Source organism: Miscanthus floridulus, chromosome 2, assembly GCF_019320115.1.
Source record: "Miscanthus floridulus cultivar M001 chromosome 2, ASM1932011v1, whole genome shotgun sequence".
Classification (NCBI taxonomy): domain Eukaryota; kingdom Viridiplantae; phylum Streptophyta; class Magnoliopsida; order Poales; family Poaceae; genus Miscanthus; species Miscanthus floridulus.
Window position 1 is genome coordinate 83,525,091 of NC_089581.1, and position 14,131 is coordinate 83,539,221.

Here is a 14,131-nt window from a genome sequence, read left to right on the forward strand (position 1 = left end):
TTCTGCTATATCATATTTTGCTAAAAGTGAATCATTCTTAGCTTCTAGCTTTTCATTCTTAGCTCTAGTCTTTATAATGATCTTAGTGTATTGTTTTAGCAATCTAGCAAGATCATCATAAGAAGGTGATTCATATTCATCATCATCACTATCTCTATCATCATTACTAGCATGTTAAGTTCATCACCACTACTATCATCATCATTTGATACCTTGCGTTCACCCTTGGCCATAAAGCATAGGTGTGTAGAGGATGATAGCGGTGGTGGCTGTGAAGATGATGAAGAGTCAATAACAATGGCGGCCACCTTCTCGTTGTCACTATCATCATCGGATGAGCCACTAGATGAATCAATGTCCATGAGCCAATCACCGATGATGTATGCCTTTTCACTCTTCTTCTTCTTGTGGAAGTCCTTCTTGCCATCTCTCTTCTTGTATGGCTTGTTTTTCTTCTTCTCATCTTATTCTTCATTACTTGAGTCATCTTTTTTGCCCTTGTACTTGTTTTTGAACTTGTATATCTTGGGCTTGGTGCATTGGTGTGCTAGATGACCAAGTTCTCCACAATTGTAGCAATCCATCTCGGAGATTGGCTTCCTTCTAGAGCTAGTGAAGAACTTCTTCTTCTTGCCATCAAACTTGATGCCACTCTTGTTGAGCTTCTTTAGCATCTTGGCGGTTTTTCTCACCATGAGAGCAAGACTTGCATCATCAACTTCATCATCACTTGAGCTCTCATACTCAAGTCTTGCTTTACCCTTCTCTTGACTAGCTTTGAATGCTAAGTCCTTGTCTTTCTTCTTAGTAGAGGATGAGCCATCTTGTGGTGTGATGTGCATGTACATCTCATGAGCATTGATCTTCCCCAAGATTTGTGTTGGTGTAGCAGTGGAAAGATCACCTTGATGAAGCACGGTCACAATATGCCCATATTTGTCAATGGGAGGACACTTAAGATCTTTCTTACAACATTGGATGGTTGCATTTGAGTGAGTCCAAGCCCATTAACTTCCTCTACAAGAATATTCAAATGTGAGTACATCTCATTAGCACATTCTTTAGGAAGCATCTCAAAAGAGTTAAGCTTTTTCATGACAAGTTGATAGTGTTCCTCATGCTCACTCTTTGTTCCCTCATGGAGTGCACAAACGTCCAACCATAGTGCATGGGCATCTTTGTGGTTCCTCACCCGGTTGAACACATCTTTGCAAAGGCCTCTAAAGATGGTCTTTCGAGCCTTTGCATTCCATTTTTCATATTCACCTCATCACCTTGTAGGTGTGTAGCATCCTTAGGTTTTGGGAAGCCTTGTGAGGTGGCTCTAAGTATTCCAACATCTAGAGCTTCTAAGTATGCCTCCATACGGATTTTCCAATAAGGAAAATCATTCCCCTCAAAGATAGGAGGAGGTCCATCCCCGTGAGACATCTTTCTCTAGGCGGTTAAGCCTAAATATATGAGCACAAGGCTCTGATACCAATTGAAAGGATCAAGATGCCCAAGAGGGGGGGGGTGAATTGGGCTAATTCTAAATTTCTTTGCAATACTTAAACTCTACAGTTAGCCCAATTAATCCCTTGTGCCTAGAAAGTGTTTCTATTGATCTAACGCACAAAAGTTTAGTAACCTAAGTTTCAATCCTACTCTAGCATGGCAATTCTAGGATTGTAAATGACAAGAATTGAATTGCTCAAAGTAAATGCTCAAAGTAAAGAGAGAAGGAGGAACGCGGTGATGTTTTGCCGAGGTATCGGAGAGTCACCACTCCCCACTAGTCCTCATTGGAGCACCCACGCAAGGGTGTAGCTCCCCCTTGATCCATGCAAGGATCAAGTGCTCTCTATGGGTTGATTCGTTGACTGTAACACCCAAAAATTCTACTACAAATTAGCAATTTATTCTTAACCTTTATTACATTTTCTAGATATTTCTAACTTAGGCCAAATAATAAATATTGGATAAATAAAATACACAATAAGGATTAGAAACAATGGTTGTTGCATTCATGTTGGAGCATATGGTTTTGATTGAGTGTAGGGTTAGATGAATTGAAGTTGAATTCAAATCCCATTTGAATTTGGCTTAGAATTGAAAATAGAGAAGATAGATTTGGAAAATGATTTGATTTTGAAAAATTCATCTTCTTCCATTCTGGCCCAACTCTAGGAATCAGCCCTTTTCTTCCCTTCCTACGCTGGCCCACTGGCGCCCCAGCCGTGCCTGACCCTTCCTCCTTTCCATTGCTCCCACACGGCCCTTTCTTTTTTCCGGTGCCAGGCCTGCCTCGCGGCCAGCCCACTTGGCGGCCTGCCCCGGCACCTACCCGCACTGGCCTACTACCGCGCGCAGCCTAGCCAGGCGCACCAGCCCAACTCGGTGGCCTGCCCCGCACACCAGCGCACGGCCCGCTTGTCCTTTCTCTTTCTCTCTCTCACTGTGCTCTGGCCCCACCTGTCAGTGCCTTTCTTCTTCTTTCCTTTCTTCTTCCTCAGCCTTTCCGTTCATCACCGCCCAGCGCTTTCCTTTTCTCTGGTCATCGCCGATGGCAAGGCATCTGTGCCGTCGCCCACTTATGGCAAGCGGCCAATCCCACCTAATTTCCCCACTTCTCTTCCTTATTTCCCCCACCATCCATCCTATAAAACTCCAAGCCGAGCCCCGCCCCCTCTCCCATCCTCGGCTATAGCCAAAATCCACCGCCCGTAGCTTTCCCTCGCTCACGCCTCGGAACTCGACGCCAACGCTACTCGAAGCTCCGTCGTGACCTCCCACGCCCGTAGGTACCTCTCTCTCATTGATTTGGTGACCCCATGCTCGGATTCGACCTCACCCGCGTGTACTTTATCTCTCTAGAGCCCTGCCGCCGTCGACCAAGCCCCTAGAGCCCGTCCTGAATGCCAAGAACATCTCCACTGTATTCATAGTAAACTCCCAACCTTCCTAGTACCCTCCATTCATGATTTTGTGCCCTAGAATGCCGTATCGGTGAATCCCAGCCATCGCCGACCATGGCGCCACCCTCGGGTCTTTCTTCCCCGGTGACCGCTGCCCCCATACACGCCTACGCCGTCAGATCTGGACGGGCAGCTCAGATTAGCCCATACCATTTTGGTCCACCGTGCGCCGTGGACTCGATCCACAGAGCTGCGTCAGCACCCACATCAGCGCGCCCACGCATGCGTGGTGCACCGTGCCTACCAGAAGCCGCCACGTGGCCGCTAGTCAACAGCCAGGACCAAACCGCGGATAGCCGCGCGCATTTTTTAGAAAGGCCCTTCGGTTTTCTCAGAATCAACCCACAGTCCATTTTAATACATAGTTACTTTTTAGTCCTGTTTTTATTCAATTTAGACCCTGTATTTTCTAGATTTAATGCCCGCAGTCCTATAATCGTGAGAATTTATATTTTTAATTGTTTTAATTAAAAAATAGGTTTAGTTTATTTATAGAAATGCCATTACATCTTATTTCATGCATAACTTTCACGTTTTAAGTCCGATTTAAGTGATTCTTTCACTCACGTGTTCATAGCAATGCGTAGAATAGATTTGTAAGCTTTTCAACTTATGTTTTCACTGTTTGGTGTACTGTTCTAATAGAAGTCTATCTTGTATGCATGTAATAATTGGTATGATGCTTGATTGATGATTGGATCATGATTAGAGGGTGAGCCATTTGAGGTGACTGAGGACCCCCAGCAGGATCAGCAGTACTCCCAGGACAACTTTGAGGAAGGCAAGTGTACTAAAGGCCCCTTGTTACCTATGAACTATTACCACTTACATTCATGCATGTGTTTAATTTGAAATGCCTTTAAGGACTTTACCTAGATGATTACTTGTACCACATATCCTTGATACCTAGGATTATTGGGTAGGCATTTTGGATAGATGCTGCAGCACTTAACATGAAATAATTGTTAAACATGATTAAAGGATATATGCAATATGATAAAATAGAGCTTTTTAGCAACAGATAGGGGGCTGGAGTATGGGGTTGAGTACTCTAGTGCCTCTCCATAAGGACTTAATCCTAAAGTAGCAACCCAGGAGAGACCGTACAACCCCAAGTGTCACATGACTCTGACTTTAACCTATTAACTAGATTGTACTAGCTCGTCTGTAGCTACAGTAAGGGGTAAGAGGGTATCTTTCCTTTTTCTATTAGGGTGTGCACCGTGCTGCGATGCCCATGCGTGCCATTCCTTTGTAGCTATGACCTGTTAGTGCAACTAGCTAAGGGTTTCATAGTGAAACTCTGCCACACTTCCTGGGAAGAGGTGTAGTGGGTCTTGTGAACCCCCGACATTGGGAATCACAGCTCGGTGGGTAAAGATGTATAATTTCTGCAGAAATAATTAACCTGTTATAACAACCATGCTCACGGATACGAGCGGTCTGGATCCTTCGAGATTAGTGGTTACTATAGGTGATGGATGGTACTTGATGATACTTTAATACCACTTGGGAATTTGATGATACTTTAATACCACTTGGGAATTGGGACTGTTCATTAAAGTAGTGATTCAGGATGCTAAAATTTGATTAACTAAAATTGCGAACCGCAGTCAAATAGTGTCAAGCCTTTTTGAGCCTCATAGATCCCTTTGATATACTTGCTAAGCATGGTGAGCTTACACTTGCTTTACATCCAATGAAAATCACGAATGGGTAACAGATAATGGATATGAAGAGTTTCCGGAGGATGTCCAGGACTACTAGGGAGACATTCACCAGTTGGAGTCCCTGTGGCAGTTGGGCTAGTTATTCCGCTATGATTGTAATAATATTGCCTTTGAGCAAACTTTGTATTTACTTTATGATGAGATATGCGATGTAATAAGTACTTTACTTTGATACTATTGCAATTTGTGATATATGTGTATGTTTGGACATCTTGGGCGCACATATATGTGTACTTGGTTTTGCTATGCAAAATTGGGTGCGACAAATTGGTATCAGAGCTATAAATGACTATAGGACGAACAACCTAGTTAGAAATAGACGTTTTTAGGATCACATTATCTTTATTTTACTACCTTTAATTTGCTACAAAATTTTTGCTTATATTATGTTCTTTATCTGTTGCCAAAAATTATTTTGTTCTAATACTCAACCTTTTTCATTCTTGTAGATGGCCCATACCAAGCAGACCTCGCGCAAGAGGACCATCCTGATGCCCACCAGGAGGACCAGGTTCACATTGGGGAAGCGTGTCCCGGCACATCTGGTGGAAGCTCTAAGGAACCAGGAGGAGGAACCGCCTATAGAGGTGCCCATGGAGGAACCTCTGGAGGACTTGCTGGAGGATCCAATGGATGAAGAAATAGAAGAGGGACCCATGTTCGAGGAGCCAATTAAGATAGAGGAGTCTGAGGAGGATCATGTGGAGGAGCATGAACAAGGTGGCCAGGAGGGAGCTGGTGACCCCGACGATGGAGATGACTCTAATGATTCTGATGCTAATGGAGGTGATGACGGTGGAGATGGTGGAGACGGTGGAGATGGTGGTGATGATGGAGGAGACGGTGGAAATGGGGGTGATGACAGTGATGATGATCATAATGCACTATTGGCTCAGGGATGGACCGCGAAGATCCACTATGACTTGGAGGGTGATGCTTACTACCACCCTAGGCTTCTCGCACTTGTGCATCGCTACCACCCCGGAGGCACTGTTCAGTACAGGACGAAGCATTGGACCCACCCCGACTACATCGGCTTCTAGGAGACAGAAGTGTACATCCGAGAGAGGACTCGGGTGTGCTACATCCACCGTGCCACCACTACACGGCTCACACGTGCGGCCGTCATCAGGGACGCAGCTCGACAGGCATTGATGGTCAACCGCGACCGCCACTTCGATGACATTGCCTAGGAGGACGACCGCTATCTTCCCCGCCGTCAGAGCGGCCAGTCTACATGCAACATCGCTGTAGCACTTGGAGAGGCGAACCTGAGGCTGAGGCCTACCTTGTTGTGCTTGGCTAAGATCAACACCAACTTGGATCAAACCCTGGACGAGCTTGATGTCATGGGGAAGGCCTACATGCAGCTGGCCCGTGAAAACGCTACACTGAAGCAGCAGCTAGGAGGTTCAGATGTGGAAGAGCCAGGAGTACCTGCTCAGTCGCCCCCGAGGAACAGAGGAGAGTTTGGAGACCCTAGCACCAGAACCAATGTCGACCCATACCCATAGGAGAGTCTTGAAAATATGTAATAAACACGCATAGTTACGCGAGAGAGTGTTTAGTTTCTTTTAATGGTTGGCCAAGTGTTAGTTGCTTGATTGGATGTTTATCATTATGAATAATGTTGATTTTGATCTTTGATATGATTGTGGTGACTTGTGGGCATGTCCACGGTCATTTAGTTAAGGTTAAGGTTTAAGGATATTATGAATAAATAGTTGGGTTTCATTTTATCATGCTGTCCATTCTGTATCATTCGGAGTAGTCTGTCTTTATCTGTTCATATCTCATAATCTAGATGTCCAATGATCATGAATTTTTTATGGAGATAAGTAGACTTCAACATCTTTCTTTTGGCTCTGGAATCACCTCAATACCTATTATAAATTGTGAGATACAGCCGTTGTAAGTTGAGGTTTCTGTGCTGTCAGAATTCTGGAACAGTACTGCTTATCGTCTGTATTTGACTAAGTAAACGTCAGAATCTGGAAAAGTGTTCTAAATGAAAGTTGTAGAGAATTTCATAATATTTCTAGAAAGGTAAAATACGCAATCATATGATAAATAGAGAGTGAGATATGCTCGTTTTACAGCACTGTTGTTGTCCAACTCGCTGGAAAAGTTCAGAACAAATATCTTCTTGTATACCCTACATATATCTCTTGCCTACACCTACTCTTGTTACACCAGTATCTTTTAAGAGTTATATGCTTGGACATGTGAGACTTATATGATGCATCTACAGATGGTGAACACCTGGAGGAACAACCAGGGAGGCGAGGAACTGCCACCACCACCCCCAGTCACCATGGAGCAGCTGATGATGATGTAGACACAGTTGCTTCAGCAGATGGCCCAAAACATGCAGAACATGGGGCAAGTGTCGCAGAATCGACCAATTTATAAGAGTACAAGTACAATGGTAGCCGCAAGCGGTCGCACTGTCATACTTGAACCCATATAAACCCGGTAGTTCGTCGAGTACCACGACGGGTCTCGATAAACGATTTACAACAACCAAGACCGTACATGATTCAACATACATGCCACATATTACATAAAGTTCACAGATACATTTCATCATCAGAGTACGAATAAAAGTTATTACAAACCGAGTTTGATAGATAAAGCGGAAGCAAATAAGTTCGAAAATAAAGTTTCCAACATAGTTTGGTACAGTGCCAAGTAGGATCACGGTCCACAAAAGCAAAGACAGAGGTTAATAAAGAAGCCTGCCCAAGGCTTACTCCTCATCCACGGTGGGATAGAAGCAACTCTTGCAATAACCATGATACACAGTGCCATCTACAACAATGGGAAAATAAAACCCTGAGTACGAGAAGGTACTCAGCTAGACTTACCCGTCATAAACCAGAAATAAATCGACTCCAAGGATTATGCACAGCTGTATAAGTGGAGATAACTCGACAACATTTTGCATAAAAGCAATTGTCTTATTGTACAATTACGATTCCTTTATCAAGTTAATTATAACTATCCATTTCTAGATTAGCAACTATCCTATGCCAAACATGTGGTATATCCATTTAAAAGCATACAATAGTAACCATAGCAGGTATTGTACTTCCGTATTCATTCAAACCATCATGTTCCATAACACAGTTACTACAATGTTGGGACTAGCCAAGTTTCTCACTATCCGGGAGAGATGACGATTCAAATCGATTTCAACCAGCTAGGAATTTATTCCTAACACAAACCCAGGCATACCGCGCGAAGGCAGCCTTAGGTCACCTTTGGTACAACTCAAGTCTACATTTCGCGGGTCCATACTACGCCGCACAATCTGGAACACCAGATGTTAGGACGTTCAGGCCTAGCCTGCCCTTGGGCTCAGTCTAATCATTCCTCGGAAGGAGCGTACAACAAAACGGTTCCTGGCCTGAGTTGAATTACTCGGCTTCGTGGTCGGAACGAGTTATCCGGCCAGCTAAGTGAGAGGCATGCGTTCAATCTTGTCAGAAGCGCCAACAACGGTACGGTCCTTAATCGACACAGACGGGGATAGATCCACACCCAAGACCTCCATGTCTCATTGCTTCTCTATCGACATCCCGCCCGGTCTCGATTTTCTTTTACCCCATGGTTCTGTTCCATGATAGCAAATATAGCCAACCGTGCTCCGGTATCCACCTATATCTCACAGGTGACAGGACATCACCCGACTTCTACCGGTCTAAGCATGGCTAAGCATATATTCGATCCTGGACCTATACCGGTTAAAGGTGTAATATCTAGACAAGGAATGTATATGCATCAAGTGGTTCCATTCAACTCTTATAACCTAATGCATCAATCATAAGTACTTAAGTAATCATTTATAAAATACTAGGAGACTTAGAATGCTTCAGGGCATGCCTCGCAGAAAGGAAGTGGGGCGGTGGTTAGGACACTCCGGGAGCTCTTTAGGATTCTGCTCCATGCCTTTGGGAGCTGCGACGTGAGGATTCTCCTGTTGGTCCCCTTCTTTAGCTTCGTCGAATTCCAGCAACATTATCTCTTCCTCCGATCCTAGATGCATGAATATGGCATAAGGTATTACGAATGCATACATGCGTACAAGTATCGCATGATGACACATGATGAATGCATTCATATAAGTATTCGTAACAGCATGGTGTTAACAAGTGCATCATGTTTATTGAGTAGGTGCATATCTCTTCTCGATTATTTAATTAACTATTTCCACAATGCATATACTACATCACAAAACAACAGCTACTTGTTTCACTCATAACTGGAGTTCTACTACTCCAAATGCAGTGATCCTAGACTTTCTGGAAACCTTATCAAATTATCTACAACTTTGTTATTAAGCATTTTTACAGCAAACATCATCCCTATCATGCAACTTATCAAACTACAGAATCTGTCTGGAATCCTTTTAAATTTGCATTTTAAAGCAACAATACTTCTACTTCATGTAATCACTCAAAGTTTGACAACATAAAGCCTACCAACAGTTTAAGCATACCAAATACATTCGAGGCAATATAATGGTGATGCCCAAACTATTTATTTAAATGCCTTTATTATTTTATTTAGATATTTAGGTTAAATAATAAACATATACCAGATTTACTTCATAAATTCTAAAAAATTTACAGTGCTTTACTAAGGTTACTAAAAGACTACTGTAAAAGTTTCATGCCATTTCATTCAATAAAACACTCTATACAAAAATGACAAGATAGAAAGGATTAAAGTAGCATAAATAGAAAACCCTAGTGAAAAGTGTCAAGCAATAGATTTCCTATTTTTCTTAGCATCCTTATGGTACTCGGATTACCCCCAAAAAATTTCATGAATTTTGGATTCATAAATAATTTATAAAAATTCATACAAGGATTCACTATTTATAAAAGAAAAATCTATAACTACAAATCTACATATGCACTAATCCTCAAATTTTTACCAGAGCTCATACATGACAAGAGTAGCTTACCACAAAAATTTTATAATTTGTGGAGCAAAGGAACTGTAGATATAAAATAAACAAATTTGCATGCATTCAAAAACACATTTCAAATCTCTATTTAAATCTCCCAAATTTTCTACTGTAAATGTCAAGAATATATTTTTCCTAAATACTACCCTTCCTAAGGAACATAACCAAATTTATTTCCCAATTTTTGAAGCTACCAAACTGAAGATATAAAAATCACAAAACAATTCAAAAACTGGAATCAAATGACCTATCCTATCTCCTGCTGTCGCCGACCGATGGGACCCGTCGGTCAGAGGACCCCACATGTCATCGACCCGAAACAGGGCAGCTACGCTGCGCTACAGTGGTGCGGCCAAAGCTCACCGACGGTGAACTTGCCGGTGGTGACATCATCTCCAGATGTTCTACTCGACTTCGCGCACACAATGCTCTACTTGGTGGGACTTCTCGTCGGTGCTAGAAACAGCGGCGGCGGCCATGGTGGGGCGGAGGTGCGGGACGATGGTGAGACACCGGTTGAAGCTACGGTGACTCAATGAAGTGCTACGCCGAGCATCACAGAGCTACGGTGGACCTAGCTAGCGCTCTATCATGGCCTGGGGTGGTCTGGTTAGGTGGGACCATGGCGACAGAGGTGGTGACAGAGCTCCGGTGAGCATTTGCACAGCGCTGCGGCTTACCGAGCTTGAACAGCGGGCACTAGCTGGCGTAGGGAGTCACTGGGAAGGCGGTGATGCTGTTGCTGTGATGGAGAAGCAGCTAGGCGCGGCTTGTGCCGTCAACAATGACGGCAACATTGCGGTGCTGAGGCTGCAGCTGCTGCGGGCGCGGCGAATGGCAAAGGAGAGCTAGGAATGTGAAACTGAGGGCGCGGCTGAGTGCGGGCGGGTGCTGGGGTGATAACGCCGGGCTCCGGCGCGTCGTGGCCTACGCGGTCAGGGCAACGGCGACGTGCGACCAACATGACCTCCACGTGGTGGCTCTGTTCTGATGCCGGTCGGCCACTGTGCTGATCGATTCAGTTCATTAGTGAACGTGACGATCAGCCTGACAGCGAGTTTTCACGATGACTTATCTGCTAAACCACAGCTCCAAAGTGCAAACGATCTACACGACTTGCGTAGTCCTATGTACCAGCTACAACTCTTGTTCAAAGATCATGCTCTAATTCACAACCAATAACGAGTAATGTCATCACCAAGATGGGTTTGTCAGGCTGTCAGTGAACAAGGACTTAGCAAAATTTCATAAGTGTTAAAAGGTTGATTTTGCTGGTTCTTGTGAGACCAATTCAAGCATGTTAGAAGCTAAATATGTTAATGACCCAAAAATAAAAGTTGTTCCTTATAGCAAATACTACAACTTTGCTTTAGTGATCTCCTCCATGCAAGGTCTCTAACACCAAGTTCAAATTTGGTCAAACATGTCACTTTTAAATGATGATACACTTCAAATCATGGCTTAATGACCTAATTACCCCTAACCATGAATATCAAAGTTGTTCATAATGATACTCTAAACATGTTTAAGCAATTTGCAAAGTCATTCAATCATTTCATGTATTAGTCACTCATAGAGCTATTTAAAGTAATCACATGAAACATGACTTAAGGACTTGATCATGGGAAAAGACATTCATGAACCATGTTCCATTTGTGAACCTAAGCATTGCCAAAATATTTTGGTGACTCATATCAACCATCTACATGTATACACTCATGATCATATGCATAGACACATGGAGTCATGAAATAATGAGAAAAGTTGCATATGTTCAAAGAAACATGCGATAACAAGCAAATGTTGCAGATGTTTCAATCAAATGTTTCAATTGTAAATGCTTGTTTATGAATGCTTGATGATCATGCTCATGTTATGCAAGTCAAGTTATGCAAGGCTAACACCCGAGGTGTTACAGCCCCTCCCCCTTATAAAAATCTCATCCCGAGATTTGCAAGACCTACCATTCTTGGAAAAAGGCGGGATAAACTTCTCGTAAATAATCTTGTCTTTCCCACGTAGCATCTTGTTCACTATGATTGTTCCACACCACCTTATAGAACTTAATAATCTTACTCCGTGTTACTCTCTCCATCTCCTCTAATACTCGAATTGGCTTTTCCTCATAAGTCAAATCCGATTGAAGCTGCACGTTGGTGGGTGCAATAGCCTCTTCAGGTACTCGAAGACATTTCTTCAACTGAGAAACATGGAAGACATCAAATATTGCACTCATCTCCAGTGGAAGTTGTAACTTATACACAACATTTCCTTTTTGTTCCAAAATTTTGTATGGTCCTACATATCTTGGTGAAAGCTTCTTTTTCATCCCAAATCTCTTCACCCCTTTCATAGGTGATACTTTCAGGTATACATAGTCACCCACTTCAAAAGTCAGTGGTCTTCTTCTTCTATTGGCATAACTCTTTTGTCTTGATTGAGCCGCCTTCATATGCTGTTGGATGATACGTACTTGCTCTTCGGCTTCATTGACAAAGTCAATACCAAAGTATCTTCTTTCACCGGGCTCAATCCAATTCAATGGAGTTCTACATTTTCTGCCATACAATGCTTCAAATGGAGCCATTTTGATACTCGCTTGATAACTGTTGTTATAGGAGAACTCAGCTAAAGGTAACCATTTCTCCCATGAACCTTTTGAAGATATAACACAAGCTCTAAGCAAATCTTCTAGGACTTGATTCACTCGCTCCGTCTGTCCTGAAGTTTGCGGATGGTATGCCGAACTTCTGATTAGCTTAGTTCCCAAAGCCTGGTGTAAGTGCTCCCAGAAACGAGCTATGAACTGTGGTCCTCGATCTGAGATTATAGTCCTAGGTACTCCATGCAGTCTCACGATCTGGGAAACATATATCTCCGTGTATTTCCCAACTATATACCGTGTGTTCACGGGTATAAAGTGTGCTGACTTGGTGAGACGATCAACAATAACCCATATTGAATCATGACCTTGTGGCGTCATTGGAAGGCCTGTGATAAAGTCCATGCTGATTTCCTCCCATTTCCATCCTGGAATCGGCAATGGCTGAAGTAATCCGGCAGTTTTCATATGGACAGCTTTCACTCTACTGTAGTTATCACACCTAGCAACATAGGCTGCGATCTCTTTCTTCATCTTAGTCCACCAAAAATGGGTTCTCAAATCTTGATACATCTTACTACTACCCGGATGGATAGACAATTTGGACGAGTGAGCTTCATCTAAAATTTGATTCCTTAGCTCACGGTCTTTTGGTACCGCAAGTCGGTCCTCAAACCATAATACACCTCTTTCGTCTAATCTAAAATGTTTGGTTTCTTGCTCTTGCATTTTTCTCTTGATGTGACTTATTCCTACATCTGTCTGCTGTAGCTCTATGATTTTGCTCTCAAGTGAATAACTGATCGTGATATTGTGTAGTACAGTAGGATGTAACAAGTTGAATCCATCTTCCAATAATGCTTCCACAGTGTTGCAATGGGACTTTCGACTAAGTGCATTGGCTACTATATTTGCTTTACCCAGATGGTAATGCACTTCTAAATTGTAGTCCTTAATCAATTCCAACCATCTTCGTTGTCTCATGTTCAGCTCTGGTTGGGTAAAGATATACTTGAGACTTTTGTGGTCAGTATATATATGACATACATTGCCCAACAAACAATGTCTCCATATCTTTAATGCGTGAACAACTGCTGCAAGTTCTAAATCATGTGTAGGGTAGTTGACTTCATGTTTTCTCAATTGCCAAGAAGCATATGCAATAACTCTTCCTTCTTGCATAAGCACACAACCCAAGCCTATTCCTGATGCATCACAAAATACATCGAAGGGCTTTTCAATGTCTGGTTGTGCCAGCATAGGTGCTGTAGTCAACAAAGTTCTGAGGGTGTGAAAAGCTGCTTCACATTCTAGTGTCCATTTGTACTTCTCATCTTTCTGAAGTAGTCTGGTCATAGGCTTAGCTATATCTTTGAGAAATCTAGAATGAAACGATGATAATATCCTGCTAACCCTAGAAAACTCTGAACTTCATGAACCGAAGTTGGGGCTTTCCAATCCATGACCTCTTGTACTTTTGATGGGTCTACTGAGATTCCATCTCTTGATAAGATGTGACCTAAGAAAGGTACTTTGCTCAACCAAAATTCACATTTGCTAAACTTCACATATAGCTTATGCTCCCTCAGTCTGGATAGGACAATCCTCAGATGCTCTTCATGATCTGACTCATTTTTTGAATAAATCAATATATCATCGATAAACACGACCATGAACTTGTCAAGCTTGGGCATGAATACCGAGTTCATTAGGTACATGAAGTAGGCTGGAGCATTTGTTAGTCCAAACGACATAACCAAATACTCATATAAGCCATACCTAGTAGAGAAAGCAGTTTTAGGTATATCCTCTGGTCTGATCTTTATCTGATGGTAACCTGATCTCAAGTCAATTTTGGAGAATACCT